Source organism: Clinocottus analis, unplaced genomic scaffold (genome assembly GCF_023055335.1).
Source record: "Clinocottus analis isolate CAN_PGR_092001 unplaced genomic scaffold, fCliAna1.0.p SCAF_22, whole genome shotgun sequence".
Classification (NCBI taxonomy): domain Eukaryota; kingdom Metazoa; phylum Chordata; class Actinopteri; order Perciformes; family Cottidae; genus Clinocottus; species Clinocottus analis.
The window spans coordinates 2,729,786-2,745,552 of NW_027175954.1; positions in this window are offsets into that span (position 1 = coordinate 2,729,786).

The window sequence follows — 15,767 nt, forward strand, 5'->3', positions numbered from 1 at the left end:
TATAAATTGAGGTCTCGTGATTCGACATTGTTAATTTTTTTTTTAAGAAAACAGCTTTGTGATTCACTAGTCTGGCTAAAAAAACTCTGCACATGTGTTCTGCCCAAAGAGTGTACAAATAGGTTTTGCAATAAAAAGCGAAGAAAATAAATGAATGAGTATTTGTGCATTGCTTTGAGACAAGTACCTGATCGTTATGAAACACATTCGTGATTATTAACTGAATGATTTGCATGGTGCTACTCGACTGGTATCGGTCGCTGTACCATCCATTTTCTAGGTCCCGTGTTTTAAGAAAAGGAAGGAATATATTCTGAAATCCAAAACTATGTTGGTTTAGTATCTTTTGTTTGTTAATACCTACAATACCAAATGAAACAAAAAACAAATGAGTTGAAATTATGCTTGTAGAAAGAGAGCATGATAAAGGATCAATATGATCCTGTGCATATTTTTGTGGTATTAGATGGTAATGAAAGCCTTAAGCTTTAAAGTCAGCGGTGCAGAGCAGGACCTAATAACAAACACGTTCAATACATATTCATTACATTTACAAACACATCAAAAGATAAGTCTTTTATTTCTGCAGTATTTCCTCTGAAGGTTAAATTACAAACCCCCGAGCTGCAGTTTCTTCCTCGTTGGACCTCGTAGAGATCTTAAAGTGTGTTCATTAATGTGTTCATGAGGTCATCTATCTGCTGTTCATCGCTCTCTGGTTTCTTGTGTGCGTCTGACTGGAAAAGTTTGTGGAACTGGAGGAATGTGGAGTTAAAGAAACACTAACGTAAACCACCAGAGAGGCGGCGCTAACGCAACAGACTCGCTCGGTGTGCAAAACACCCGGAGGCGATCGGGGATCCCCTTCATCTAGTGTGATGCGGGAGTCTGACACCGACGCAACACGCTTCATAGCCAACGAGACACAATGCCATGGCCAAAAGAAAAAGTCGCCACCAAAAAAAAGGTCACACACACTAATATTTCATTGGACCGCCTTCCGCTTTGATTACGGCATGCATCCGCTGTGGCATTGTTTTGATCAATCTTGTGACACTGCAGAAGCTTATTTCCATCCAGTGTTGCATTCATTTCTCACCGAGCTCTTGTATTGATGATGGAAGAGTCTGACCGCTGCACAAAGCTTCTCCAGCACATCCCAAAGATTCTCAATGGGGTCGAGGTCTGGACTCCACGTGTGAATATGATGTCTCATGCTCCCTGGACCACTCTTTCACAATTTGAGGCCGGTGGCATTGTCATCTTGGAATATGCTGCCCGTGCCATCAGGGAAGAAAAAAATCCATTGATGGAATAATCTGGTCGTTGCTGAACCTAGACCTGAGCAACTGCAGCAACCCCAGATCATAGCCATGCCCCAACAGGCTTGTACAGTAGGCGGTAGTGGTTAAATCCAGGTGGCGACTTTTTTTTTTTTTTGGCAAGGCAGCGTATCACGCAATCACCACGGCTAATATCGTTCACTATAAGGTCGCTCGCACAGCAACTATGTCCTGCAACAGAACGACCAAAATCACCACATTTGAAATGCCAGAGAGAATAAAACAGATTGTAATTTCAAGGGACAACAACTTGCCGCGCGACTCGGCGCATCGTCAAATCCACCTTTGGTCCTTTTGAATAACCTTTTTCGTCAAAGCTCCTGACCTCTCGTCACCCTGCTGGCTGGGACTCTTCAGGTTGAAGATTATAATGAGCAGAACTCTTTAGTCACTGAATCCTATTGAGGTCAGAAGGATCCATTGTAACAAAGCAGTAATAATAGCATGGCACACTTACAAATGACCCCATCCATAATGTCACAGGATGATTTAGCTGGCATGGCTGCAAGGGTCATTGCCTAACAAAACGACATGACTGATGAGGAAGCGCATGCTCATTCTCCGATGCCATTATTTGAATTATTGCGCACGTCTCTAATCAATGGCCGGGTCGAGCCGAGGCGCCCGAGCTCCAACTGGAGGAGGAAGAGCACATTTATCTGAAAACCTTAACCTTCCTCTTGTGTTCGGGTCGGCACTGACCCGTTTTAGGTTTTAAAAGGCATGAAAGAACCACATGACATTTGTTTATTGCATCAAGGCCTTTTGACTTTGTCAGGAACCTCGAGTTCAACAAAATAAAAAATAAAAAAAAATGTTTCACTAAATTAGAAAATGCTATGGTTGACATTCTGACCTTTGTGTTGTTCCGGTCAGTTTTGACCCAATACGCAGATAGTTTCTAATGATCAAGCGTCAATTCAAAAGTAGTACAAACAGTGTGTGCACATGGCTATTAAACAGTGTGTGCATGGGTCCAGAATTATTTCTGTGTCAAATTCTTTGAGTATCTACATTTTCTAGAGTTTCATTTCACATGGTTCATCAGTAACTTATTTTTGGCAAATGTCGTGGACACAGATTTGCTCTTTACTTGCAATAGAATTTTTGACGATCAACTTGATCAACTTTTATAATGTAAAAAGCAACAAATGGAAAAAGCTGGTGGTGAACAGGACTGACCCCGTCACGCCCTGCACGCTCTCACGCCTCAGCTCTATTGTGTTTTGTGGTTATTTAATCATTGTGAGTAATATATCAGTAACTTTTACTTTGTTTGTGGTCATAGCTTTTTGCAGCCCAGATACATTTTAAAGGAGATCCTAAAACTATGAAAAAGAAGAAGAACAAAAAAAAGAGCAAACCAAAAACTTTAAAGTTTCAAGAGTTTCGTCTTTGGCGAAATTATTTTATTCTTTTAATGTTTTCCTTTCCTTTTTGACTTGTCAAGTTTGGGGACACTGCATCAAATGACGTCGATTTGCAGCTATTTATAGCTTTACATTATAATAAGTAACCTGCTTCTGGGTCAAACTCTATGGAGAAAACCATTGAGGCTGTGACTTCAGTGGCGTTACATCTCTACCATCACAGACAATCTCTGAATTTGGAGAAGTTTCAAGCCTCACATGTTCTTACAAGTCTAATCTTTCATGCATCTTTTATTGTTGAACATTGACTGTGTTCATCTCCTTTCAGACAAGCCAGCAGACACATGAGAAACCCTCTGAAATAACAATACAAACATCATGAAAGACTTTAAAATCAGACCTTAACGCCAGCTGCTTTCCCCCCGAGATGCACAGAGGCCCCCAGGGCTCTGTGATGAAATTGAATGAAACCACTTTTAAAGCACCAAATGAAGATAGATTTCCAATTTCACTTTCAAAATTGAAATTTGTGTTGAAGGGACTATGACATGTTGTGACTCCACAGGGATAACATGAAACCATATGCTCTAATGACCTTCTTGTACAGTATAAAATGATCGGTATTAAACTGTTGGGCTTTTTAAAAAAAAAATAAGGTGTAGTTCATGTTGATGTCCAGAGAGAGGCAGCAGTGTATGCGTTTCTGAATGTGTTGCTGTGTGTGTGTGCGTGTGCGTGTGCGCGTGTGTGTGTGTGTGTGTGTGTGTGTGTGTGTGTGGCACAAACAGCAGAATATATCTACAGCTTTTTTTTCTTCTTTTTCCGGTCCAAATGTGTTTTTTCTCGGTCTGAATGGCCGCCAGCTTTATGTTTGAGTGACGGCTGTATTTAGCATGTGTAGTTTATAGCCTGTGAGTCTTAGATTTTCCTTGTTCTGACACTTGAATGACACAGGACAAATGTGCAAACTCCCTTTTCAAAAACGGTTTAATTAACACACGTTCATTCTGAGGAACGTTTCCCGCTGGATTCTCCGTTCATCCCAAAGTGAGAATACTGACACTGAGTTGCACGTGACGAGATCAATCTGACCACGAGACAAACGGTGGAAACAAAACCCGCTGGCTGTCATTTGCGCACATAAGTATAGAATAAATCTGTACAGAATGAACTCATCCACCGTGATTAATAGGTTTTCTCACAGCCCATGACTCACGTTGCTTTTTGCTCGCACATGTTTTATTGCACATACAGTAACAAGGGTAGTTGCCGTCTATTCATTCTTCACTTCACAGCAGTCGATCTGCTCTCGCTTCGTGTAGATAGGCCATTAAGGCTGGGCCTGAACAATGTATATATATATATATATACACATTTTATTATCATTTAGCAGCGGGGCCCGTTTAATGCCAGGTTTCTGAACGCATCTCTACCTGAAGATAACATAAAACGAGAACGCTCTCTCTAGCCAGAGCCAGTGTCCGTTCGGGTTGCTGTAGAAACTCTGTGGAAAAGCTACATATGTAGATGTAAATACATTGTTTTAGGACACTGCGATTGTTAGTTTCTGGTGATTACAAACTGATTAAAACAAGGATGAATATTAGATTTCATTACTGCTAATTGATGCCCCTCAATGTTTCACATTGTTCCTCTAATTACATTAAATTACATTTGAGTTCAAATGTGACTGTGTGTTGGAGAGTTTATCTGTGCGGCACATTCACCACGTCGTTCCACAGAAAGGGGACAAGAGACAGACTAACACAACTAGTTTTGGTCTATTAATGGCAATTGTTGACAAAGAAGACTCCACGCTTATCTTTTACATAAGAAAATCATATTCTGTACTTGTACAGAGATGATTAAGACATAAATCAATGTTCAAAGAAACAAAAAAGAAAATTGTATTTTGACGTGACAAATGGAAACACTAATTTCTTAACGGAGAATTTGATGAAAAATAAATCTTTTTTTTTTTTTTTTAAATCTGTCTTCCAAAATCCATCTGAACAACAACTTGTGTATTTTTTTTGTGGGCTGTTATTCATGGTTTTTATTGTGCTTTAAAGTTCCGTTTTGCGTGACACTATTATACCAACAAGCCATTTAATGCGAGTCACGAACCGTGACCTTCCGTTTATTGATGTCATTAGCTTAAAACAATTGGCGAATCCCTATTAATGAGCTATCAAGATCGACGGAGTAGACGCTGCAGCTGCCTCTGGACACTAGAAGGAGGAGTAGTGGGACGTTGTAGTGTTCATATCTACATCTCTGTGATGTCTTATAGACCTCCCTGGCCCACAGAGCAACACCAGCGTTGAGGAGGATCGGATGTGACAGTATCCCTGAATCTGACTGAGCACCATGCGGGAGATTCATGACACACTGCTATCTCTATTGGTTGCTTGTAGTCAGTCTCCCGCACACACACACAACTTTTTCCAGCCCCTCTCCCTTTTTGCTCTCCCTTCTCCGCCAACCTCAATTCAGTCTATTCTCACATCAAATGAATGCCCCTACGAGGGTTCAAACTCAAATCGGGATTGTGTCGTCCAATGTGGAACGAGGCAGGGGGATGTGGATGGAGAGAGGGAAGGAGAAAGAGACACACAAAGAGATAAAACAGAGGGAAAGCAAATGAGGTATCAAGCGGACTGATGGCGTAAGAGGAAGAACAAATTGAAAGTATGAGGACCAATGATCACACAAACCAGATAATTTGAACTATCTGCTGAGGGACATGGCGGTCACAGCCAAGAAAAGATTTCTCTGGGTTAAAATGAACCCATCTGCCGGCCATCTTTACTGTTCCCAGAAACATGTGAGCCAGTTGGCCCCAAACTTTGAGGTGGACGGGTGCGCATTGCTGAAGGCACCAAGGCCACGCATTCTTCCCTTCCTTTGAAGTACACGAATACTTAATCTCACAGCTAAATTGTTTGAAATGTGGGTCATGGCTCCAATTTTTTTGACGACAGTCGAAATGCAGCCAGAGCTCTACATATCAGCGCTTCGTCCCTCTTGTACCTTGACACCAGAATAATCTTCGTACAGTCATTTCTCATTAAGCGAAAGACTTTCTGGACATGCTTCGCGTTAGGTTTCAATTTTAAGTAGCCGCGGGTAAACAAAGGTGTTGGATTGGAGTCAAAACAATTTGTTGAAGCAGCTGATGAGAAGAATCAGGCACTTTCATATAAACTGTGTGCGACTGAATTATAAATGAATTTTTCTTCTTTAAAAAAAAAAAGAAAATCAGCTTCTTTATTGGAACATATATAATGACGTTACACTGTACACTTGAAGGCATTATAGTCCAGTATGGACATTGAGTGCAATATAATAATTTGAGATGTAAACTTTGGCGGTATAGTGAAAACCTAGCCGAGTACTTCACCGATCCACAGCCACTGCTCTGCACACACAGAAACATTTTTGAACACTTAGTTTTTTGGACAGTGCGTGTAGCTAACGGATTAATGAACTGCATGGTGTGTTTGGTCAACTCACCGGCTAACGGCTCTAACAGTTCACACGCTGTCGAGTGCCTCTCGGCCGCGAACAGTGGCTCACTTTTACCGCTCGGTTTTCGGACAGAGTGTTCGGCTAACCGCTAACAGAACTAGCGGGAGACGCACCGCCGTCCCTCGCCACAACTCAGCCCCTGCTAAGTGGGCAGATAGCTTGGTGAGTTTACTTTTGTTTTTGGCCAGACTGCGCTTCTAGGACTTTGAAGCGGGCAAGGAAGATTGTGGCTGACCCCTCTCACCCTGGAAATAAACTCTTTGAGTTCCTTCCCTCTGGCAGGAGGCTGAGGTCTATCAGGACCAAGACCTCCTGCCACACAAACTGTTTTTTCCCCGTCAGCCAATAACCTCATTCCGTGCACTTTACTTCACTTATTATTTTTGTTGGTATTTTACATCTGCACTTATTTACTTGTTTTATCTAAATGTCTATACTTTCATTTTGTATTATTTCTTTTTTTTTATATGGTTAAATGTTCATTGTTACTGTTGTTGTGGTTGTCAAATGTTGTGCAACTTCCGCCAGGAGAAATTCCTTATTTGTGCAAACTCACTTGGCAATGAAGGGTTCTGATTCTGATGAAGTGTGTTTAATGAGACTTTACAACCCGTGATTGTCTTCATTCAGTCAAAGATTACAGCAGTAGCGTCGCAGAGGATTTAGAGTGCTAGTAAGTGAAGGAAAGGGACCGAATGGTCTTTGTGCTGGGGTGTCATTTCAAATTCAGTTTGATCATTTCATTCTGAGAATTCAATCAAAAGAATCTGCCAAACATCAAATCATGACACACCTTACAGGAATATGGGAAGATCCAGAATAAAGTTCACTGGGCAACTACAGCGTTGCCCATGCCAGGAACTTGACTCGTTCTCAATAGCTCTCAAATTTCAAAGAAAGAGTTTTAAAAAAAAACTAAGTATACAGCAACAAAACACACCCACATAGACACGGCAATCATACAATCATGGTAAATGGACTGCATTTACCTTGTGCTTTCATCTAAAGGGCAACCATCAGTAGCAATTTGGGGGTCAGTGTCTCGCCCAAAGACACTCCAACATCTTGACAGGAGGAGAAGGGGATCAAACCACCGAGCCTGTGGCGAGTGGTGAAAAAAACGCTTATCTCTTGAGAGACAGGTGGTCCACCTCATAGACTCTGCCACCTGTGTAGTAGCCCTTTATCAGGCACTCATTGAAACACTTCGTGGAAAATTACCATATATGGTTATTTGCCCGATAATGAGTACTGTGTGTGTGTGTGTGTGTGTGTTGGCTTGTGTTGTAAAGCACTTTGAGTGACGAGAAAAAAATACTCCATAAATAATCACGTTACGCATAAACCGATAAACTCAATAATTCTCTTTCAGTGATAATGAACATTTTATTACTCCCATGAATAATTACAATATCCCCCCACTGGGGACACAGTGTGAAAATTGTACAAACATATTTGTCACAGTTAAGTGGGACCGATGTGGGTTGAGGTTTAATATTTCAGGAGTACTTCCTCCCCTCCTCCCCCCATCTCCTCGCTACCGCAACTGTTGAACTAACCAAAGGTTTGAATCTTATCAGTAAGCAAATTGCATCCTTTTCATTGGATCACCAGACCATGTGTCTCTCAAATGAGCCAGACAGGGAGGAGATGGGCGATGCCTCAGCAGGTGGAGCCACTGTCGAGCAGAGAGACCATGCATTTTATTCATCAAGTACACTGGACATCAAAATAATAGAGGGTCTGACGCGTAGTGTCGGTGTCTTATTACTCAAATAAATTGCATTTCAGAACATGACAACTACATCACAACGCAGGCATACATCGCACAAGATGTGGTGGGATATCGAGGACGGTTTTAACAGTTTGACAGAACCTGGAAAGCAAATTCAGTCAAAAACGTTATCAGTTACCGTGTTGAAAATGTCATTCCAGCGTTGCAACAAAAGCTCAGTCGGAGTAGCTGTCAGGCCAACCTGAATGTGAAATGTGACGAATGCATTGGGACATCTGATAAGTGACCTCTGTAGGAGTTCTCCTTACTCGAGTGGAAGAGAGAAAAGGGGGGGGATTTACATGCTTCTCAAACCCTACATCTTTTCAGACTCTCCGACTGGCTTCTCTGCCAGACCCCAGGGTGCCCCGTGGGATTAAGAAAGAGAGAGAGAGAGAAGAAAACAGAAGGGAGAGATGAACTGTATGCCGAATGGATGGCGCTACATCCAAAATTGCCCTGAACTAGAGAGCAGTGCATTACCATTTTGAGGGCAGAGCAGTGTGTTAAGAAGCAAAGTGGCACAGTCATTAGCAGGGTGGACACGCACAAGCGGGCCAAGGTTAAAGTCTCATCAAGGTTAAAGCAGGACTGAATCCTTAACAGCTCCATATATGAAGAAGAAGAAGTAGCACAAAGCATGACTCCGCACCTCTTTTCTCCAACATGTTCTCCAAAGATGGATATTAAATCTTAAGCTCCACGGTCCCTCGAACCAGTGCCAATCAATTTGTTTTTCTTTAATCACAGAGGTTGAATTAGAATAACTGCTCCCATGTTCGATCTCTTGTCCTCAAGCGCTTTCACTGTCTTTTGAACTCACTTATTTAAAAGTCGGGACCTTGTTGAGCACCGGGCCACTCATGTGAACACAAATAATTCAATAATTTAATGATATTACATCCTACTAAGTCACTTGATCCATTCCATTTCCCTTGCCTGATTTTAAAGGATAAGCAGGGGAAGTACAACCTGCGCATAGCGGGGATGCAGGATGACGCGTGATGGGCCGACCAAACAACCAAAACTGCCATGGAATATTTATTCTGGCAGCCACGTTTGCCCAAATATTAACTGTGCATGACGGGGAGGCAAATGTGACCCGTTTATTTGGATTATCGGGGACTTGTGTGTATTTGTAACGCTCTGCCCATCCTCACCTTGTGTGGACAAAATCAGAGTGACCTTAGCGGCTTCATTTTGAAATTACTACACATAATATTAGATATACTGAGATTATGTGTGTCGGGTCATCTGCAGATGACACAATACACCAACTAAATAAATTAGTCCATCTCCATCTCGCCAATCCTCTATCCATAAAAAGGTATTTATATATATATATATATATATATATATATATATATATATATATATATATATATATATATATATATATATATATATAATGTAGTTTGATTCAAATTCATCAAAGCTGGAAAGAAGCGTCGACTGTCACTCCTGTTACTGTAAAAGTAAATATGAATGTTACAAATTCAAAAGGAACAGTTTTACGTTTTAGGAAATGCCCTCATGCACATTATATTTACGCTACAGTTATGATAGTATTCATCTTCTCATGTAATCATAAGCAAGAAAGCAAATACGCCTTTTAACAACCGCCATGCTGACAGCCATTTGTTGGTCCTGCGAATGGGCTTAATTGTGTACAGCTGCTAAATATTGAAAGAATAGCTCCACACTTATCTGAAAACTGTTCTTTTAATGGAAATGTTGGAAATGGGCTGCATTCATACAACACTTTTCTACCTCCAGGGACAAGGCACTTTACAATTTCTCCCTCTCATTCATCTATTCAGACATCGATGATGCTGATGCTGCCACGGAAAGGCCTGCACCATTTAAATGCTCATCTGTGTTCCCCAGCTAGTCACTACTTAGTATATCCGCCTGTAGACTAAGTGCAGATAGTACACGGTGAGTTTATGCAGCTTTTTCAATTAAGACTGTTTGATACGATTCAAGAAAAGGACACCGATCGGAGCGGGTACATCCCGTCTCGTATTTGTCATCTCCTCACGTGGACCTGAAGTTGTCGCGCGCCGCCATATTGACGAGCGTCCCGAGGCTCTCGTTTCTGCTCCGAGGAGCGACCAGGAGCGATCTCTGAGGAGCCATGAGCGGCGAAGCGCGAGAGCAGCCTCCCTGGAAGACGCGCGGCTTCAAAAGCCAACCTGGTCCGCCGCCTCCGGCTCCAATTGACATCTAGTTCATTTCTATGAGAAACACAAGTGTGCCCTTTATTTTATGTAATTCTATGCTTTGAAAATCCAACATATCAATGAAACGCATGCTTGCATTCACACGGTTCTTCCACTCACATTGCATGTAGGACTGAACAACTCGCATATGAGAATACACATTACTCACAACGTAGACTTTGAATAACAGTTTCCCAGGTGAAAAAGATCTCGTATCCGTCGGCCACATTAACAGATGCCCTTTTCTAAAACATGTGTAGCGTGTGTCGGGCATCCGAACAGGAATGCCGTGTGTTGACATGTTTTGTTGTGCTCTACAGCGAGCGCGTCAAGCTAATGGGCCTGGAGGGACGCTTCACCTCCACACAGGTCTCCTATATTCATGAACTCAGCTCACTTCCACGTAAAGCATTCGTGCCGATGCAATGCCTCCATTGCCAGTGATTTTAGTGTGTCTGCATCACACTGAAATCTCATTTGATATTTTATGAGAGCACAAAAACAGAGGGAACGGAGGCACCGGCCGCTACTTGGCCGAGGTTTGGTCTGACGCATGAGGCCTCGACTGAGCCCTCGGCCCTGATGGACTCCTGTTGGGGGGGAACCATGAGCCTGTGGCTGACGCGGCCCCCAGTGGCTCATGGTCCTCTGGAGCTACTGGACTGGCGGCCGGGCATGTGAGGAAGAAGGCTCTGCACAGCCTGGCACAAGAAGCTGCCCCACCACGGAGCAGGATGATGCCTACCGGGGCCTGATGGACTTTTTAAAAAGAGGAGGAAGAACACCACTTGATTTTTTACACACTTGGGTCAAGAAACGACAACTTTTCTTTATTCATTTATATATTTTTCAAACTGAAATTGCAGAAAACCCTCAAGGGAAACTTCTTCATGAACTTCAGCCGTGCCACAGTGGACGACGCGTCACGTGACTCAACAGAAGATACGGCGTCTTATTTCTCTCTAAAAAAAAACAACATATCTTCTCGTTATTTTTTCCTCTCGAAAAATAACGAGAAGATACGTTTGTGGGACTGAGACGCCAGTGAGTCCTGTATTTGTTTGACTCGTTCTCACTGTTGAAACCAGCCTCCAGCTGTGTTGCATATTTACATGGGCACGTTCAAGTTATGTTCACTCGACTTATCCACAAACAGCTCATACGATACCTCACGAGCTCCTACAAAAGTCCGACAACTTGTGCCAATTTCTACATTCCGATAGTCTTTTCAAAATAAAGTTCAGTCTTCTCAGGTAACAACTTGGGTTGAGGGTTTTAGCAGTCTTCAAACTGTCTCGTTCATGCTTACGTGGTTTATATACAGATCGATTATGTGGGATTTTCTTTGAATTACGGCAAATTGATTTTTGTCGATATCGCTGTAGGAGAAAGAATCCTTATTGACTTATCTTTTAGGGTCGTTTCTCATCTTTCTGTTCAATCACATTGAAGAAAGTTGTGGGCTTTACGACCAAAACAGTGAGCTGATTGATGCTGAAAAGCTTTGGGTAGATTGGCTTGATTCAAAGAGACAGTATCAAACATCAGCGGAGACAGACACGCACACTCACATGACTCATTGAAAACAGACGTCACAGTAAACCTCTGAACCTGTTCATTAAATTCCAGAGGAGACTAATTTCTTCACGACTGTAGTTAGTGTTACAATATTTTAATTGTCACATTCGTAACACTAACACCAGTGAAATGATGTGTTGTCACATTTATGGTTGTTTCCTCAAAGTTACTGTAAGATTTAATAAATAAAAGATACAGGAAACACAAAATAAAAGACCAAAACTGACAAGGACAAGTACGCCTATTGTCTGCATCCTCCCAGCCAAAGACCTTCATTATCAGGAACACAGGCTGCAGTTCAATGTGCATTAATCCACGGCTGAAAATAGTATTAATTTCCTCTGATATTTATTCAGCCGTTTTAAATTATAAGGCCTTTTGTAAGAATATATTCTTTTTCTTTGAAAGATTTATCTTTGGAGACAAACAAATGGGCGGAGTGCAACGAGAAGGTTAGAGATGTAAGAGTCTCGAGAGATGTGCCGTCTCACATGGAGACCAAGCATGACCACGATCACGACATAACCTTAACCGTGCAGTTATTATTGCAACCACAGAGACGAAGCGACCACATTCGGTCGGTTATAAATCATTAAAATGAAAAGAAATAAACATTTGAAATATATCAGTCTGTGTATAATGAATGAATATAATAGACAAGTTTGACTTTTTGAATGGAATTAGTGAAATAAATCAAACTTTTTGATGATATTCTAATTATATGACCAGCCCCTGTAAAGTGTGGGATACTTTACCATTCGGAGCTATGACAACCACCAATACAACTCAATAGATGTATTTATTTGGTCTTAATAAACCTGAAAGACAATAAAAGAGGACCAACACCTACTATATACTTGTATATAATAAAACGTGGTAGTTGAAAGTAGTAAAAGTGATAGATAATGATTGCACATGGGCATCTCAAAATGAAAAAATAGACTTATGTGTTTATTCTAGTCACATGACTCCTATTACTTCTGTCCATCAGGGGAGAGGGATCCTCCTCTGTTGCTCTCCCTCAGGTTCCTTCCCTTGTTTCCTTGTAAAAGGGTTTTTACTGTCTTTATTTGGGGGAGTTTTCCCTGATCTGATGTGAGGTCCTGGGGACAGGGACGTTATGTGCACAGATTGTAAAGCCCTCCAAGGCAAATATTGCATTTGCCATGTTGGGCTATACAACATAAACTGAATTGTTCATAATGCCGTGTGCTAGTTGTGTTATACGTGTCGTTTCTGGGTGATGGGAGACACACACACACCGTTGTAACGTGACTCCCACATTGATCACTTCAGGGTCGAATGCATGAGCCCATATCCGATTTACCGCATGGGAACTCAAGCATTAACTTATGATAAGGCGGGTGATTTTTACTGAGGATGATCGCAAGACTGCAGGGCTTCACAGAAATCTATACGTGATACGCATCTCCACAGTCAGGAAGAACGCTTGTGCTTCAAGGTCATCCGGAGTTCCGATAAACACACCACAACATTTATATATATATTTAATAAGACATTTTAAAAAGGCAAGAACTAAGCAAACAGATGTTTCCACTCAATAATACATCCTACTGGGAGACCATATGTGGAAACTCTATTTAAAAAACGATTCAACGTGGTTATTCGGCACTTACTTATACCTTTATACTGTCAATAATCTCTGAAGAGAAGCGTGGAGGAGCAATGTGCTCCTAAAAAAGGTGAATTAGACAGCTGGCTGCTTTCATCTGTGTGCTTTGATGAAGTGGGACTTGGAGAGAGCCTAAATTCAGCAACACAACTGCCTGGTCCTCCATTGTCTAGACAGATAAACAGGCGCACAATGTGCTGACATGCAGGTGAGTGGAAAGGATTCTTCTTTTGAATTTGCTTGAAAGTTTGGAGGAATTTTAGAAAAATACATGCCTTTGAAACAAGAAAGACTTTCGTTTAAGTCACGGAGAAGTCTTTCCTTTTAATCAGCAGCGGCTGCACTGAAAAGTGTTTTGTGAAATGAGCAAAACGTCCTTGTGAATTTCCATAGCATTAAAGGATTATGTGACGGAATTATGAATCGCTGTCGAGTGAAACAACTCAGAAGAAAGTGTTGTTGGTATGTGTATGACTCTAATTGTAATTTCCTGAGTTAAGTTTCCCTGTTCTTCTTTATTGGAAAAATATGTTTCTTTTATAAACCAAATATGAGCCCCAGTGCAGCCCAGCACCTACGTACAAGGTAAGGGCACAGGCATCCCTCAGGTTTTAAATTATCATATTAAAAAAAAAAAGAGCTGAGCAGCACCAGCTCTATGTTGACTCCAACATGCAGAAAAAGCACATTCATTTCATGTTTTATTTGCTAAAAAATAAATAGTCAAAAAGGAAATTGGGAAAAAAAAAGGGAGTGGGGAGAGGGGCGGGGGTGTAAAAGAAAGGAACCGTCACTGTTTGCGAAACACATTGCTTGGGTGGTGCAGAGGGATACACACAGGCTTTATGCTCGAGCTGAAAGATGTTAAACTCGAGGACACGTCTCTGGCTCAATGCACTCTCTGCCTCGAGCGAACTTGTATGCAAGTGTGCCACAAATACAACTTGCTCCGCTTTCATTCCCAAACACGTCTTTTAGAGGCTCTGCTTGTGCACATTATTACATATTTGAAAATGTAAGCACACTGGAGACTTCTTACAGCTAAAACATTTGGAGCTACCGCACAGGCAGTCGGGCACTTTCGCAGAGTTGTGTTGGAGAGTTCTCTCACCTACGCAGTTCAGTTACAACGTGTGTTATCGCAGCGTAAACACCAATGGGAGGACAGGCTGTTCCAGCATCAAGTACAACTCACTCGACTCAATATTATTGTGTCATCTCTGCAAGTGGATGCTTTTCTGTGGAGTCTTTTGGGATCTTCCTTCCTGACGCCCCTCCTCTCAACCTCCTGTTCACATGGATAGTAGTCCATGCCTACTACTCATTATATGAATAATTTGTGTCATATGCATTGCATGTGCTCTAACACTGTTATTTGTATTCTGTACACATGACATATTGCGTGTGTTCCTCCAGGGAGAAAGATTCTGTTTTTTTTAGATTTTCAGGGGGAGTTTTTTCTGATCCTGATGTTGCGGCAACAAAACCTCACAAAGGCTGACTTTCATTTATTAACCGTATCCAATCACGTCAAAGAAAAACTTGTCAAAACAACCTCAGCCTTTATGTCGTGACTTCAATTGTAGAAATATGGTATTGTCCTCCCCTCATGAATACCAGACATAACCACACTCAGTATGGAAATTGGCACGAGCACAATTGTCGCATCTCTATAGCCCTAAACATGAGCAGTATTCCCTCATACACGCATGCATGGAAATGCATTCTGCCCCAATTTAGTTGGAACCGTTTCTTTAAGACTGGATTACTAAAACATGTGCACGCATGTTTAAACCATCGACTGTTATTGTGTTTGCAGTAAAGCAAACAAAATGTATTTTTTCACATCTAAAACAAACAAAAATGCCAAAACAAGCCTCTTGGATTGAAAGAGTTCACCACATTTAAAGTGTTTTATCAGTATTTCTTGATAAAGTAAAGTGTGAGGGCATTCCGTTTCAAGCACAAACTCCTGCCTGGATATCACAAAGGTCTGGCCTCGTATAGGTTAACGAGTGGATAAGGTGTCTAAAGCGGTCTAAAGATTGATGCTGCTCACCCAAGGTTGACATCGAGGAAGGATCAGAATGCACATTGACAGTTTCCCACTTCCCTTTAGCGCGAAAAGAAAGGCCGTTGTCACACTCTGATTGGCCAAGAGAAGAAATGCACCAAGCTGTTCTCAATTCTTAATTAGGAGCCAGCCCTCGCACCTTGCACAACAGGTGATTTGAATAAGGCTCTAATCAACTCAGGGCAATCATTGTATTCAGCTAAAATGAATGAGGAAAAGGAAAAGGAAAGTACCAGAGAACA